The sequence below is a fragment of the Giraffa tippelskirchi genome, chromosome 6, assembly GCF_054371585.1.
Source record: "Giraffa tippelskirchi isolate mGirTip1 chromosome 6, T2T-mGirTip1v1.2.pri, whole genome shotgun sequence".
Taxonomy (NCBI): Eukaryota; Metazoa; Chordata; class Mammalia; order Artiodactyla; family Giraffidae; genus Giraffa; species Giraffa tippelskirchi.
This window is the reverse complement of record NC_137280.1, coordinates 22,612,634-22,630,037: the sequence shown is the minus strand read 5'-3', so window position 1 is coordinate 22,630,037 and position 17,404 is coordinate 22,612,634. Positions and strand designations below refer to the sequence as shown.

The 17,404-nt window shown below is 39.7% G+C and overlaps 1 protein-coding gene across 1 annotated transcript in view; it reads left to right on the top strand.

Moving 5' to 3' along the window:
* The window catches only part of ANGPT1 (angiopoietin 1), a 797,336-nt gene that overhangs the window by 441,454 nt on the left and 338,478 nt on the right, over nt 1-17,404 (top strand). The window contains exon 12 of the transcript XR_014056675.1: nt 1,424-1,560. The gene's annotated coding sequence lies outside the window, so the exon portion shown is untranslated. The remainder of the gene's footprint in view (nt 1-1,423; nt 1,561-17,404) is intronic.

Genomic DNA, 17,404 nt, shown 5'->3' with positions numbered 1-17,404 from the left:
TTGTATACTAATGAGAATCATGTGGGTTACATTTCTCTCCGAATTAGAGATGTTTTGTTTAGAGTATAAGGCACAACCAGAAACAAGCCCTGGATCCTAGCATAACAAAAACATCTGACAATATTTGAGCTGCCTATGTCCAAAATGGTAAGAAGCACAATGAGTCTAGTACTCAGAGAGTGACAACACTGATCTGAACCCCAGCCAAGGAGGGGACAGCCAAAGCACAGAGGACAGCATTTCTGGGGGCAATGAAACAGGGAAAAGGAGACCTGGGAATTTCCATTATTGTACCAAAAACCCACAAAAGCCTCTGCTGTCGTGGCTCAGCAGTAAAGAATCCTCCTGACAATGTAGGAGAGGCAGGTTTGAACCCTGGGTTGGGAAAATCCCCCAGAGAAGGAAATAGCAACGCTCTCTGGTATTGTAGGCGTCCCTGGTGGTTCAGACAATAAAGAATCTGGCTTCATTGCAGGGAACTGGGTTCAATCCCTGGGTCAGGAAGATACCTGGAGAAGGGAATGGCTACCCACTCCAGTATTCTTGCCTGGAAAATTCCATGGATAGAGGAGCCTGGTGGGCTAGTCCATGGGTTCACAAAGAGTCAGATACGACTAAGCAACTAACACTTTCACATTAGTATTTTTGCTTGGGAAATTCCATGGACAGAGGAGCCTGGCAGGCTACAGTCCATGAGGTTGCAAAAGAGTCAGAAACAACTTAGTGACTCAACAACAATAGTGTTTTCTGTTACAATATTCGGTTACAATATTATTGTTTTTGTGAGTTTGTAGATTAAGAGAGAGGATGAGCCACTTTGAAAGGCTGCCTGGTATGCAGACAGAGATCAGTAAAAGTGTGTTCACTGACAGTCTGTGGACCTCAAAACTGAGAAGTCTAACATTATTGGTGCCCTGAGGCACTATGTCTCCATAAGAAAGTCTGTTAACTGAGAAACCTTGCAACCTGCGATTCTCTATCAAGAGTTACAGGGTTTTTTAGGTTGCCTTTGGGTTTTTGTTTATTCACTTGTTTTGGTTTGGTTTTGGTTTTTCTAACCAGGAGAGTGTGCTCAGCTCCCACACAAGGTGACCTAGAAGTGCTGAATGGTAAAGGTCTTAATAAACAATTTTTAACAGATGACAAATGTGTGCAGCCCTTCTTTCCTCCTTGATTAAGGCAACTCTGGGATGAATTCTACGCTGTATCCCAAATCCCTCAATAGAAATGAGTTCCCGTTGCTCACACTGGCAACTAACTTGATAGCACACTATTTTGTTGTCTTATTTTCCTACATGTCTTATCTCCAATCTTTTACCCATGTCCCTGGAATCACCTCTCAGATGAATTACTTGCCCTCAAATCTTTTTCTCATGCTCTACTTTGGGCAGAACCCAAATCAAGAGAAATCTATGTGTTTCAGGTGCATGGTTAATTACTGAGAAACAGAGATGCCTTCAATAATATAAAGACCAATTGAGTGAGAACAGTCACAGAGGAGCCTTTATAAGGACAGATGGAGCTGGTGGTCTCTGAAAGCATTCATCTAAATAACCAATTGTAAGTTGTATTTTATATCTGTTACCACTGTACTTCCCTTTATAAAGTTTTGCTAAATGTGCCAGACTAGAATAAAACATACCATGGATAATTGAGAGAAGGATTTGTGCCCACTCTGTGCTAGAGTAGAAAAGTTAAAAGTGATCATCCCTAAGGCAATTTTAGGGGTGGCCCTGGAGACTGGGAAGTCTCCAAGGGGGAGGTGAACCTGGAGTGATACAGTTTTGAGCAGTTAAGTCATACGAGTTTCCTCATGAGAAGATGTTTCTGCCATGGTAACCGTGGGCTATTCCAGATTAAGGGAATAATCAGACTTCTTTAGGGTGGCCCGTGAGTTAAATGCATCCTATATGTACTGGTCGGAGAAGGCAATGGCACCCCACTCCAGTACTCTTGCCTGGAAAATCCCATGGATGGAGGAGCCTGGTAGGCTACAGTCCATGGGGTCGCGAAGAGTCAGACACGACTGAGCGACTTCACTTTCACTTTTCCCTTTCATGCACTGGAGAAAGAAATGGCAGCCCACTCCAGTATTCTTGCCTGGAGAATCCTAGGGACGGCAGAGCCTGGTGAGCTGCCGTCTATGGGGTCGCACAGAGTCGGACACGACTGAAGCGACTTAGCATAGCATAGCATAGCATATGTACTGGTTACATTCACTGAGAACCAAGCCAATGGCCTACCTCTCTATTTTATACTATTCTTCACCTCTTCTCTATCGGCATGCCTCTCACTGCCCCAGCTTCATTTCCCTTCTACCTTTCTACTGCTCCAACTTCACTCCTCACTGATTATATAGACCCAGAGCATTGTTAGTGCTATAAACCTTATAACTCAGTCTCCCATGTTTATAAAAGTGATTAAATACAATCTCATGTTCAATATTATTATTTCAGTGAGAAACATATTTGGCTTAAAACATGTCAATATGTTTCATTGTTTTCCAACATGAAAACCTTATTTATTTTCTACAAGAGACATTTTACCAAAATATTTATTTCAAACTGTCAGGTCCTTCTGTATTATTGCACTGAGCTTTCTGCTCAGTGTCTCACAAGGTCAAAATCAAGGCCTCGGCAAGCTGCACACTCATCTGGAGCTTAGGATCTGTCTAAGCACTCTGTTGGCAGAATGAAGCTCTTGAGGTTGTAGAACTGGAGTCTCCTTCCTGCTGGAGGTGAGCTGGTGGCCATACTTGGCTCTCAGCCACTCTCAGGGAAGACTGTATGTTGTTGTTCAGTCACTCAGTCGTGTCTGACTCGGCAACACTATGACTGCAGCACCCCAGGCTTCCCTGCCCTTCACTATCTCCCAGAGTTTGCTCAAACTCATGTCCATTGAGTTGATGATGCCATGCAATCATCTCATCCTCTGTCTCCCCCTTCTCCTCCTGCCCTCAATCTTTCCCAGCATAAGGGGCTTTTCCAATAAGTCAGCTCTTCGCATCAGGTGGCTGAAGTATTGGAGTTTCAGCTTCAGCATCAGTCCTTCCAATGAATATTCAGGGTTGATTTCCTATAGGATTGACTGGTTTGATCTCCTTGCAGTCCAAGGGACTCTCAAGAGTCTTCTCTAACGCCACAGTTTGATTGTATGGGCTTGACCTAATCATATGAACCCTGTAAATTGGGGTCTACACATTAGAGAGAGGAGTGAAATCCATTACCTTCACAGTCCTGGGGATTATACTGGGCAAGTACAATATGACGTAAAGAATCTTGGGGGCCAGCAAATAATTCTGCCTCCCATAGATGAGAAGGGGCTTACTGGTGGCAAAGTGGTAAATAATCTGCCCACCAATGTAGGAGATGCAGATTTGATCCCTGAGATGGGAAGAAACCCTGGAGAGGAGAAGGAAATGGCAACCCACTCCAGCATTCTTGCCCAGAACATCCTGTGGACAGAGGAGCCTGATGGGCTACAATCTATGGGGTCACAGAGTCAGATACATCTTAGCAACTAAACAACAACAACAACATAGATGAGAAACAAAGTATATAATAATACTCTGCTTATCAGGAAATAGATACAGTGTTTTGGAAATGGTGCATATTCAAGAAAACATTGTCATGCATATAGGTATGCAGTTAATGTCTCGAGAAACAGTCTTCAACAGAGGATGTATTCTGTGGATAAACATCTCATGCATGTATGCTAAGTCGCTTCAATCGTGTCTGACTCTTTGTGACCCTATGGACTGTAGCCAGCCAGGCCTCTGTCCATGAGATTCTCCAGGCAAGAATACTGAAGTGGTTGCCAATGCCCTTCTCCAGGGGATCTTCCCAACCCAGGGATCCAACCCACATCCCTTACGTTTCCAGAATTGGCAGGCGAGTTCTTTACCACTAGCACCACCTGGGAAGCCCACAGATAAACATCTCAGGTCAATGTATGTCAGAAGACCTAGGCCAACAGCCTAGCACTGATATTTACCCTAGAAAATTCTCAAACCCTCTCTGATATTATTTCTTCAGGTTTTAAACATGGATAATAATAACAATCTTTGCTTGCATTTTTTTTTCCTGTACAGTATTATTGTCAGAATCAATGAGATAATTTAAGTACTGTTGTGAGTATAAATCTCAATTTCACAAGCTCAGACAAGCAAGAAATACCACAATAATCTATACTGTGATAATATAATTATATAATACATTATATGGTTTAATCAGCTTAATTTTAACCCCCCATCAAATCAGCAAGGAAATCCCTTCAGTTGCTTGGGTCTTCCCTAGCCCGGCACAGTGTGAAGGTTCTGGAGGGTAATGCAAGGTCATGGGGACCACATCTCCAGTCATCCTCCACTTCAGTGACCCCCGAGGCACCCACTGTCCTGAGGGCAGTCTTCTTCATCAGCCTCGGGATGCTAAAGGGTTGGGAGCTGCACCCACAATATATTGTAGCCTGACTGTTATAAATCACAACCCTCAAACACAAAAAGTCTTCCCCACCCAAGTTCTGTATCTTTGTGCATTTGGGTCCCACTGTCAGGAATGCCTTCTGTTTTCTACCCTGCATCCAGAGCTATTGAATATCTCTGAAACATTCTTTAAGATTTTGCTCAAACATTACTAATTCTTCCTTGATCATGTTACCGCATCCCCATGCCTGTGAGTCCATACCATCTTAAAATCTATAGGAGCACCTAATACAAAGTATTCGAGTACCTTGTTAGTGATGGCCTTTCTTTCTTACTAGATCATGAGTTCCCCAAGAGAAAGACTCTGTTAATTTGACACTGGTAATTAACTGTTATATGCTTTAAATTTAGCACAAAATTCAACCATGTAGACTGTTCAGTTCAGTTCAGTTCAGTCGCTCAGTCGTGTCCGACTTTGCGACCCCATGAATTGCAGCACGCCAGGCCTCTCTGTCCATCACCAACTCCCGGAGTCTACCCAAACCCATGTCCATCGAGTCGGTGATGCCATACAACCATCTCATCCTCTGTCATCCCCTTCTCCTCCCGCCCCCAATGCTACCCAGCATTAGGGTCTTTTCCAATGAGTCAACCCTTCACATGAGGTGGCCAAAGTATTGGAGTTTCAGCTTCAACATCAGACCTTCCAATGAACACCCAGGATTGATCTCTTTTAGGATGGATTGATTGGATCTCCTTGCAGTCCAAGGGACTCTCAAGAGTCTTCTCCAACACCACAATTCAAAAGCATCAATTCTTTGGCGCTCAGCTTTCTTCACCGTCCAACTCTCACATCCATACATGACCACTGGAAAAACCATAGCCTTGACTAGACGTACTTTTGTTGGCAAAGTAATGTCTCTGCTTTTAAATATGCTGTCTAGGTTGGCCATAACCTTCCTTCCAAGGAGTAAGCATCTTTTAATTTCATGGCTGCAGTCACCATCAGCAGTGATTCTGGAGCCCAAAAAAATAAAGTCTGACACTGTTTCCACTGTTTCCCCATCTATTTCCCATGAAGTGATGGGACCAGATGCCATGATCTTAGTTTTCTGAATGTTGAGCTTTAAGCCAACTTTTTCACTCTCCTCTTTCACCTTCATCAAGAGGCTCTTTAGTTCTTCTTCACTTTCTGCCATAAGGGTGGTGTCATCCGCATATCTGAGGTTATTGATATTTCTCCCGGCAATCTTAATTCCAGCTTGTGTTTCTTCCAGCCCAGCGTTTCTCATGATGTACTCTGCATATAAGTTAAAGAAGCAGGGTGACAATATACAGCCTTGACGTACTCCTTTTCCTATTGGGAACCAGTCTGTTGTTCCATGTCCAGTTCTAACTGTTGTTTCCTGACCTGCATACAGGTTTCTCAAGAGACAGGTCAGATGGTCTGATATTCCCATCTCTTTCAGAATTGTCCACAGTTGATTGTGATCCACACAGTCAAAGGCTTTGGCATAGTCAATAAAGCAGAAATAGATGTTTTTCTGGAACTCTCTTGCTTTTTCGATGATCCAGCGGATATTGGCAATTTGATCTCTGGTTCCTCTGACTTTTCTAAAACCAGCTTGAATATTGGAAGTTCACGGTTCACGTATTGCTGAAGCCTGGCTTGGAGAATTTTGAGCATTACTTTACTAGCATGTGAGATGAGTGCAATTGTGCAGTAGTTTGAGCATTCTTTGGCATTGCCTTTCTTTGGGATTGTAACGAAGACTGACCTTTTCAAGTCCTGTGGCCACTGCTGAGTTTTCCAAATTTGCTGGCATATCGAGTGCAGCACTTTCACAGCATCACCTTTGAGGATTTGAAATAGCTCAACTGGAATTCCATCACCTCCACTAGCTTTGTTCGTAGTGATGCTTTCTAAGGCCCACTTGACTTCACATTCTAGGATGTCTGGCTCTAGGTGAGTGATCACACCATCGTGATTATCTGGGTCGTGAAGATCATTTTTGTACAATTCTTCTGTGTATTCTTGCCACCTCTTCTTAATATCTTCTGCTTCTGTTAGGTCCATACCATTTCTGTCCTTTATCGAGCCTATCTTTGCATGAAATGTTCCTTTGGTATCTCTAATTTTCTTGAAGAGGTCTCTAGTCTTTCCCAATCTGTTGTTTTCCTCTATTTCTTTGCACTGATCACTGAGGAAGGCTTTCTTATCTCTCCTTGCTATTCTTTGGAACTCTGCATTCAGATGGGAATATCTTTCCTTTTCTCCTTTGCTTTTCGCTTCTCTTCTCTTCCCAGCTATCTGTAAGGCCTCCTCAGACAGCCATTTTGCTTTTTTGCATTTCTTTTCCATGGGGATTTTCTTGATCCCTGTCTCCTGTACAATGTCACGAACCTCTGTCCATAGTTCATCAGGCACTCTGTCTATCAGGTCTAGTCCCTTAAATCTATTTGTCACTTCCACTGTATACTCATGAGGGATTTGATCTAGGTCATACCTGAATGGTCTAGTGGTTTTCCCTGCTTTCTTCAATTTAAGTCTGAATTTGGCAATAAGCAGTTCATGATCCGAGCCACAGTCTGCTCCCGGTCTTGTTTTTGCTGACTGTATAGAGCTTCTCCATCTTTGGCTGCAAAGAATATAATCAGTCTGATTTCGGTGTTGACCATCTGGTGATGTCCACGTGTAGAGTCTTCTCTTGTATTGTTGAAATAGGGTGTTTGCTATTACCAGTGCATTCTCGTGGCAAAACTCTATTAGCCTTTGCCCTGCTTCATTCTGTACTCCAAGGCCAAACTTGGCCTGTTACGCCAGGTGTTTCCTGACTTCCTACTTTTGCATTCCAGTCCCTTATAATGAAAAGGACATCTTTTTTGGGTGTTAGTTCTAGAAGGTCTTGTAGGTCTTCATAGAATTGTTCAACTTCAGCTTCTTTGGCATTACTGGTCGGTGCATAGACTTGGATTACCGTGATATTGAATGGTTTCCCTTGGAAACGAACAGAGATCATTCTATCTTTTTTGAGATTGCATCCAAGTACTGCATTTTGGACTCTCTTGTAGACTGTGGTACATCAAAATAAATATTTGATGAATCTCACCATTTTCTCTGCCTTTTTTACATTCTGTATCCCAGTTTTATTGAACTTTAAGTGTATTCTGTTGATCTGGTCCTTTCCTTCCCATGCCTTTGTATATTATGTCTCATATTATGCATCTGATATATCATATACATTATACATATGCATTATGTATATGATATTGCAGGCAATACTAGGAAGTGAAATCATCATGTTGAAAAGTGATAAATGAAGGGAAAGAATCATGTTTTTCCTGCCTATTCTGGACAAATAATACCTCAGAGTTGATGGGAATATTTCTCTTCCTAGAATGATAGAATTACAATGCCATCATTTTATGTTCCCTGATGAGCTAGCGGATCTAAGCAATGGCTATTGACATTAATAAAAATAATGAACTAAACACCATATAGCTCCTATTTGAATCACATATTGTTTATGAAGCATTCTTGCCAAAAACCAAACCTGAATCCTATAAAACTCTACATCTAACTATCAGTTTACAGAAATTAAAAAATGGGCAGAGGATACAAACAAGCATTTTTCTACAGAAGACATACAGATGGCCAACAGAGACATGAAAAGATGCTCAATATCGCTAATCATCAGAGAAATGCAAATAAAAACCACAGTGAGATATCATATCACACCTGTCAGAATGGCGATCATCAAAAATACCACAAATAATAAATGTTATTGAGGGTATGGAGAAAAGGGAACCCTACCTAGTCCACTGTTGGTGGGAATGTGTTGGATTGACCAAAAAATTCCATCAGTGTTTAAGTAAAACTAAAAGACACACTTTTCATTTTCACCAAGAACTTTATTAAATAATGTATTTAGTCTTATTTCACTACCTTCTGCCATTTTTCAGGCACCTTCATAGTTCCATCTTCCCAAAACTTGTTATATTTTTGAGCAAAGAGCTGTTCTAGGTATCTTTTACAGTCTTCCATGGAAATGAAACTTTTTCCATTATGAGAATTTTGTAAAGACCAAAATAAATGAAGATCTGAAGATGCAATATCTGATGAATGTGGCAGATGAATCAGAACTTCCTAGTCAATCTGTAACAGTTTTTGCCCAGTCATCAAAGAAACATTCAGTCTTGTATTATCCTGATTGAAGATTATGCATTTTCTGTTGACTGCTTCTGGACACTTTTCGTGGAGTGCTGCTTTCAGTTGGTCTAATTGGGAGCAGTATCTGTTGAAATCAATCATTTGGTTTTCTGGAAGGAGTTCACCGTGGAGGACTCCCTTCCAATCTCACTATGTACACAGTATCACCGCCTTTGGATGAATTCAGGCCTCTGGTGTGGTTGGTGGTGGCTCATTTCACTTGCCCCACAATCTCTTCTTTCCACATTATTGTTCAGTATCCATTTTTCATCACCTGTCACAATTTGTTTTAAAAATGAAACGTTTTCATTATGTTTAAGTAGAAAATCACATGTGGAAATACAGTCAAGAAAGTTTTCTTCACTTAACTTATGTGGAACCCAAACATCAAAGTGACTAACATAACCAAGCTGGCGCAAATGATTTTCAATGCTTGATTTGGATATTTTGAGTATGTGTGCTATCTCCCACATGGTATAACATTGATTGTTCTCAATTAATGTCTGGATTTGATCACTATCAATTTCAACTGGTCTACTCATCTGTGGAGCATTGTCCAGAGAGAAATCTTCAGCATGAAACTTCGAAAACCACTTTTGACACATTCAGTCAGTTACAGCACCATCTCCATACACTGCACAAAATTTTTTGTGCCTTTCAGTTGGATTTTTACCTTTCTTGAAATAATAAAGCATATTAGGCTGAAGTTTTTTTCCTTCTATCTTCAATATGAAAATGGCTACACAAAAATTCACCATCTCTGATAAGTTTTTTTAATGTACACTGATATGATAACTCTCACAATACAGTCTAAGAAAATTGCTTCGAATGAAGTTAAAGACAAATATGCACTACTAGAACCATTTTACTGTAAAAAAAACTGAATGAGCTTCTTTTGGCCAACGCAATAAATTGATGCAGCCACTATGGAAAACACTATGGAGATTCCTTAGGAAATTAAAAGTAGAACTACTATATAATCCAGCAATTCTTCTCCTGGGCATATATATAGAATAAAGTAAAACACATTTGAAAAGATACATACAGTCCATGTTCATAGCAGCATTTATTTACAATAGTCAAGATATGAAAGCAACTTAAGTGTCATCAATAGCCAAATGGATATATATATATATATATATAAAATATACATACATACAATATTAATTTATATATATTATATATAATGGAATATTACTCAGCCATAAAAAGAATGAAAATTTGCCATTTGTAATAAGATGGATGGACCTGAAAAGCATTATGCTTAGAGAAAGACAAATATGCATAGAAAGACAAATATGGTATGTTATCATTTATATGTGGAATCTAAAAAAGAAAACAGAAGAATGAATATAACAAAACAGAAACAGACTCACTGATGTAAAGAACAAACTAGTGGTTACCCATGGGGAGAGAGAATGGGAGTGGGATGAGATAGAGTAAAGGATTAAAGGTACAAACTACTATGTAGAACATAAATAAACTACAAAGATACATTTAATAGCACAGGGAATACAGCCAATAATTTATAATAACTTTAAATTGAGTATAATCTATAAAAATATTGAATCCCTATGTTGTACACGTGAAAGTAATATAATATTATAAATCAACTATACTTCAATAAAATGAAGTGTGTTGATTAACTTTACAGCCAACACTTACAACTTCCTTTAAAGTATTTTGCATTTCCAGTTGTAATGTATTTACACAGAAGATTTTTATGACTACTGCCTATCTCAATACAAAGTATTTTAAAGAGCCTGCTGCATCTTAGGTGCCTTGTTTTTATATAGAAGATATTCGTTAAGAGTTTATGCACTCCGAGCATTTCTGCATTTATGTACTCCTTTGTCTAAATAGCTTACCTATGAAGAAATCAGGAAATAATGTTCTCTCCAATGTATCGCTGGAATCCCTTTGCAGAATTTCAGTGAAAAGCAGCTGCTTCATCAGTGGTTACAATTCACAGTTATTTCCACAAAACATTGTTTTTATTAAGGAAATGATTTTCTGCTGAGAATGCGTCATCTCTGCTACATCTTTCCTTTGGTGGTTTATTAAAAAAAAACAGTTCTTTATGTAATTCATATTGAAATCAAATTGAGAAAATACCATCAGCTGAGACATGTTAGTAACATTTGGGCCTTCCTCCATCTGCATTGCTAAATCCCTAGGTGGGTGGCTTCTTTCTAATTCTCATGTCCATTCATCTGTATCAACTTGGGCATTTTTCAGTGATTTTATGCCAAAGGCATGCATTTAAATAGATAACTATATTTTTATATTATTTTCTGAATAAGCCTGTCCACAAAAGTATCTGGCTTTCTGTTTTTCGTCAAGTAACAAACCTCAAAACATCTTTTAAACATTGATTATTTTAATTACTAAAATTATGTAAAGTCTAGTTGTATTTCTTACTATTGTCTATGTTGTACAAAGGTTTATTGTTGTTTGTTTACTGAGACACGTCCAAATCTTTTGCAACCCCTTGGACTATGTAGCCCATTAGGTTCCTCTGTCCGTGGGATTTTCCAGGCAAAAATATTGGACTGGGTTGTCATTTCCTTTTCCAGGGGATCTTCCCAACCCAGGGATCAAACCTGCATCTCCTGCATTGGCAGGCAGGTTCTTTGCCACCTGGGAAGCCCATGCAAATGTATAGATATTTATTTTTACATTCTGACTATTTTCCTCCAAATTCCTCATACTAAATATGAGAGTAACCAGGGGCCATGTGGGTGATGAGTAAGTCTTAATTCTTTCCATTGAAAATCTTTAGACTTAATATTTTACTGATTTGTTTTTTATTATTAAAACAATTTTTAAAATCAAAACAGAAGCTGACATTTTAGTATTTCTCCCTGTAATCAAAGTTCTGTTCTACAAACCTCTGGTGTAGGGAACCCACTTTGAAATCCCTCTTCTCTCTTGTAAACTCCTTCTATGCGTGTGTGCATGCTCAGTCACTTCAGTCGTGTCCGACTCTTTGTGACACCACGTCAGGCTCCTGTGTCCTTGGAATTCTCCAGGCAAGAATACTGGAGTGGGTTGCCATGCCCTCCTCCAGGGGATCTTCCCCACTTGGTGACTGAACCTGCGTCTCTTGCATTGCAGGTGGATTCTTTACCTGCTAAGCCACCTGGGAAACCCCAAACTCTTCATTTAGAGACTAAAGTTGTAATCATATTTGTAAAGCTATATCCAAGTTCAGCATTTGGCACATGCTAAATAGCCGTGGTGGCTCAGAGGGTAAAGCGTCTGCCTGCAATGCAGAAGACCCGAGTTCGATCACTGGGTTGGGAAGATCCCTGGAGAAGGAAATGGCAACCCACTCCAGTATTCTTGCCTGGAAAATCCCATGGACAGAGGAGCCTGGCAGGCTACAGTACATGGTGTCACAAAGAGTTGGACACGACTGAGTGAGTTCACTTTAAATAGCTGCTTATGGAGCTAAAAAGAACTGAAATATTAGATATTGATTAAGTTATATATAGTCTTACTCTTTCAGAAGAGAAAATTTTGCCTGGTTCACTTAGCTTACTGTCTAAAATTTATTTCACTCACTTTTGAATGACACTGATTATACATGTATCAGTGTTTACCAGTAACTCTCATTTCATTTTATTATAGTTCTTAAAAATGTGTCCCTAAATACCTGAAATCCGATTTAGAATGTTACAAATATCTGGTTAATTTAAAAGGGATATTCCGACCATTAAATATGTGTATATATATATATATATTACTGTTCTGTGTCATTTCCTGTATTTAAGGAAGCAAGAGTCAAACCACAAAACCATTACTGAGGCATAATATGTGTGCTTCTCTTAGATATTTAAAGACTACCACTGAACAAATAATATTCCTTTGCTTCCACTTAATAATATTGTTAGATTTAATCTCTAAAAACATACCTGAAATTTAAGACTTCTCCATTATTAACCACTGTTTATTGGCCTTAAATAAAAAGATGATTTCTGCCTTAAGATGATTTGGTGTGTGACTTAAACTAGAGGCTGAATGGAATTAATTCAATGTAGAGATCCAGTTTTAGCTACATTTGTAGTTCACAGTTAGAATCATAAGGAGACCATAACTCTCAAGTCATGACACTTGAAATTCCACATCCCAACCAGCCCATATTTATGGAGCACCCACTGTGTGGAAAATGCTGCAGTGGCTTCACGGATAGCAAAAAACAAAGTAACCACTTTATTACAAGGAATGAACACATAAGGAATGGGACAGCACAGAGTCAGACCCCCGATATCATGCTAGTCACTCTGATAGATAATTGAATGGAACATTAATAACTGAACTAATTCAAGTATTTTTATTTTTTAAGATTTTAAGATCTCATTCCTGATTCTGTCACACCCTGAATGCTGATTGTAACATTCTGAGGATCCTAACAAAGGTTGTTCATCATTTCTATCCCAGGTCTTTGGCATGCTAAGGCAAGTTTCCCATATTCTATTTGCTTGAAAGCTCTTGGTTCCCTTCCCTAAAACAGTGAATGGGAATTAGGGCTTGGTTCCCAGAAAGCAAAACTGAAACTCTCAAACAAGGAAGGAGAAAGGAAAGCTGTTCCAATATTTAGGAGGGTGCCTCAAAAATAAAAGGAGTAACCAATGATAATGAAAGGACCATCTTCAGCTGGAGGGTAATAGGCACCACAGAGCAGGATTTATAACTAACAAACATGTCAGGAGCATTGGAGACCAGGTCTAGAAAGACAAGATTGTCAGGAAACCAGCACCAATTAGATGTACATTCCAAACCAGAATTAGTTACACGAGTGTTACAAGAAGGCTGAGTATACATCTGGGTAGGAGTGTGGAGCCTGTTTGAGGGAATTTTGATCTGTGGCTTAACAGAAGGAGGTATCATCTTAACATTTTGGTGGAGCTGGGGCAAAGAGCAGATTGCCCAAAATCATTTTTGGAAATCTCACCATAAACAAGGCAGAATAACTGCAAAGACCAGTCCAGGGTGTAGTAGGGGAGGTGAGGCTGGGAGATCCCACTAACAAAATAGGAAAATAGTTTTAGGAAGTTGTCATGGAAGATAAACAGTGAATAACAGGGGACAGTGTTTCCCCTGGAGGTGGAGGACATTCTCATGTCCAAAACTCAGAGAGGAAGTAGTGACTTAGAAGACAAACATTCGGTTGATAAGAGGCAAAGCTTTCTCTTTGTCTTTTGCCTTAATCTTAAAACAAGGAGACATTAGAGCGCTCCTGCGAGAGAGCGAAGGGAGTTAGAAGTTTGTGCGTTTGTTTTGTGTTTGTCTGTTCATTAATAGACATTATGTACATACGGCCGAGACTGGGAACACAATTAACATATTCTCTACATCACTGAGGTTATATTTTTTCTCGGGGAGACTTAAGTGATGTAAAAATGAATCATTGATATAGTCTCAGATAATGACAGATGCTATTAAGAAAATAAAGCAGGATAGGATGTGAGCATGAATGGGCAGGGGATGGTGGGGCCTTTTCAGGGAAAGTAGTCAGATGATAGTGAGAAGAGGACTTGAAGGGGACTTGAATGTGAAGAACGGAACTAGGCAAAACCTATGGGGACAGAGTGTTCTAGATGAGCGAACAGCAAATGAAAAGCCTCAGAGGCAGGCTTGTGCTTGGTGTGCTTATGAGAGAGAAGGTCAGTATGGAGGGAAATAGGTCTGGGAGTGGTCAAGGGATTACAGAAGTTGGCAGCAACTGCCTCCTGTACCTTCACAATGTATTTTGAGGAATCGGGTTTTGTTCCAGGTGCTCTAGGAAGCAGTGGAGGGTTTTGAGTAGCAAGCAGTGTGATCTGATTTCATGTTTAAAAATTATCTCAGTTTTTTCTTTTGCTTTGTAATAATGAGAGCTACAGCTGTATCTCTAATGCCCTACATCCCTTTCCTATCACTGATGTCACCATGGCACGGAGCATATGCCAAATATTATCCTAAGTATTATTCCAGAAATACATTTTTTCATAGACGACTTTACTATGGAAAATTTTAGGAAGAAAATGAAAAAAAACAATAAGGAAAGGTGAATTCTACGAAGGAAAACTTTCAAGGTATAAAATGTTCCCAAAGATAAAAAATTTCTTCTGATAGTAGAAGATCTAGTAACAATGTTGTATACTTTTCTCTTGAAAACAAAAAACAAAAAAACTGGTACTAAAATTTCCTAAAAGATTATCACAGTCAAAATAACATACTAGAACAGAATTCTGGCAAGAGATGAATGTTTCCTGATTCCGGGTCTGCTCCTTGGTATTCTCTCAGTCACTGCTGCCTTTTTTGGGCACATTTCTTGCTGTGCATTTCCTATTGCACATTCCCTACTGCATATATCCTGTTGTACATTTCCTTTTGCAGCCAGGTATACTACTTATTTGCCACCAAGATGGACACAATTATTTCCATCCTACACGTTCCTTTCCTTTTCACTCAGGTCATCATTTGGCTATGTCTCTATTTGTCCAAGTGAAAGTGTTAGTCATTCAGTCATGTCTGACTCTCTGAAACCCCATGGACTGAATACTGAAGTGGGTAGCCATTCCCTTCTCCAGGGAATCTTTCTGACCCAGGGACCAAACACGGATCTCCTGCATTGCAGGCGGACTCTTTACCATCTGAGCCACCTAATAAATTCTCATTACCAATAAATATAATCTTGTGATCATTTATGTGCTTATATTATTCATAAAAACTATATTCAGGATAGGCAAAATCTGGAAGATAACATTTTCACATACAGAGAATAGGTTCAATCCCTCCCACTTAAAGTTGTGTGTTGCTGAGCAAATTATCTAACCTGTCGGAACCTCAGTTTCTACAGGGGAATGAGACTGTGATGAACTTCCCAAGTGGCTCAGTGGTAAAGAATTTGCCTGACAATGCAGGAGCCACAGGAGACACAGGTTCAATCCTTGGGTCAGAAAGATGCCTGGAGGAGGAGATGGCAACCCAGTCCAGTATTCTTGCCAGGATAATCCCAGGGACGGAGGAGCCTGGCATGCTACAGTCCATGGGGTCAGAAAGAGTCAGACATGACTAAGCACGCATGCATTCCTATTCCTAAGACTATAATAAAGGTTAAGGGGAAAAATATACAAACTTATTTCACATTCTCATACCCTAAACATGGTAAATATGCTTGCTGCTGCTGCTAAGTCGCTTCAGTTGTGTCCGACTCTGTGCGACCCCATAGACAGCAGCCCACCAGGCTCCCCCATCCCTGGGATTCTCCAGGCAAGAACACTGGAGTGGGTTGCCATTTCCTTCTCCAATTCATGAAAGTGAAAAGTGAAAGTGAAGCCGCTCAGTCGTGTCCGACTCTTCGCAACCCCATGGACTGCAGCCTACCAGGCTCCTCCGTCCATGGGACTTTCCAGGCAAGAGTACTGGAGTGGGTTGCCATTGCCTTCTCCAAATATACTTAAATGGTAGCTTTTATTATTTAAGTGGTTAAAATAACAATTACCAGTGCAGCCTCATATTTTGATTAAAAGAAAGAACATAGTGAACCTATAACCATTTCTGGTCCCTGAACCACCTAAAGAAATGTAGAGACCACCTACAAGAACTTATAAGAAAGGTCAAAAGGTTATATGAACATGTGAACATTTTTAACCAAAATTTAGATAAATTCATCACAAAATAGCTCAACTTTCAAATATGTGTTTTAAGAGTTAAAGAACATGAATAAGAAATAATAAGATTGAATATTTATGAAAGAGAACAATCTCTCAGGATGATTATGATGGTCAGTTTTACTTAACATTCCTCTGTGGACACACTTAAATCTTATGAAACTCAAGAAATTATTTTTCTGAAGGTTAGCACCTAGATTATTTTAAAATGACATTTCTTATTTTTTGGAAGAGATCACTTTTTTTTTTTTCCAAAGGAGTAAACCAATTCCGTGGCCTTCACCTCTGAACTCTCACCTTCCCAAAAGACATCTCCAGCAATCTACAAACTCTCCCATATGGAATGATTTAATTTGACAAAGGACAAAAATACCAATTAACTTTATTTTAATTGACTCAACTGTGTGATGTCTGGAAAAGTTGATGACTCAAAAGAAAATCTGACAAGAATGCTTTCAGATCGGAGGGAAATTGCAAAACTTTTGGCTCTGCACCAATTAGGCAAACTTTGGCAACAGCCTGTAATAAACACCAGGAGAAAATTATTAGGTATGCAACAATTTATTCAGGACAATCTTTAAAAGGTTTCCATTGGATAAAACAGCCTTTTCTTCTTTTCATTTAATCTTGAATGCCCGTCTGTGTTTAGTATTCTTCACAATGAACTACTAATTAGAACCAGACCTCGTACAAGCATCTCTGAAATTCTCCTCAGTAACTGTTGACCTGTAACATCCTCATGATTTCTACTGTGGGCCACTATTTTCCAAGCACTTGCCTTTAAAAAAAATTGTCCTGTATCAGATTAGGATTGAATTGCAAACTTGACTTTTTCCTTAGTATGTGTGTGTGCTTAGTTTCTCAGTCATGTCCAACTCTTTGCAACCTCATGACTGTAGCCCACCAGGCTCCTCTGTCCATGGGGATTCACCAGGCAAGAATACTAGAGTGGGTTGCCATGCCCTCCTCCAGGGGATCTCCCCAACCCAGGGATCGAACCCAGGTCTCCCACATTGCAGGCGGATTCTTTACCATCTGAGCCACCAGGGAAGCTTTCCCTAGAATAGAGTTTCCAAACCAGTCTGTATCACATGTGTCTAACATGGGAAAGGT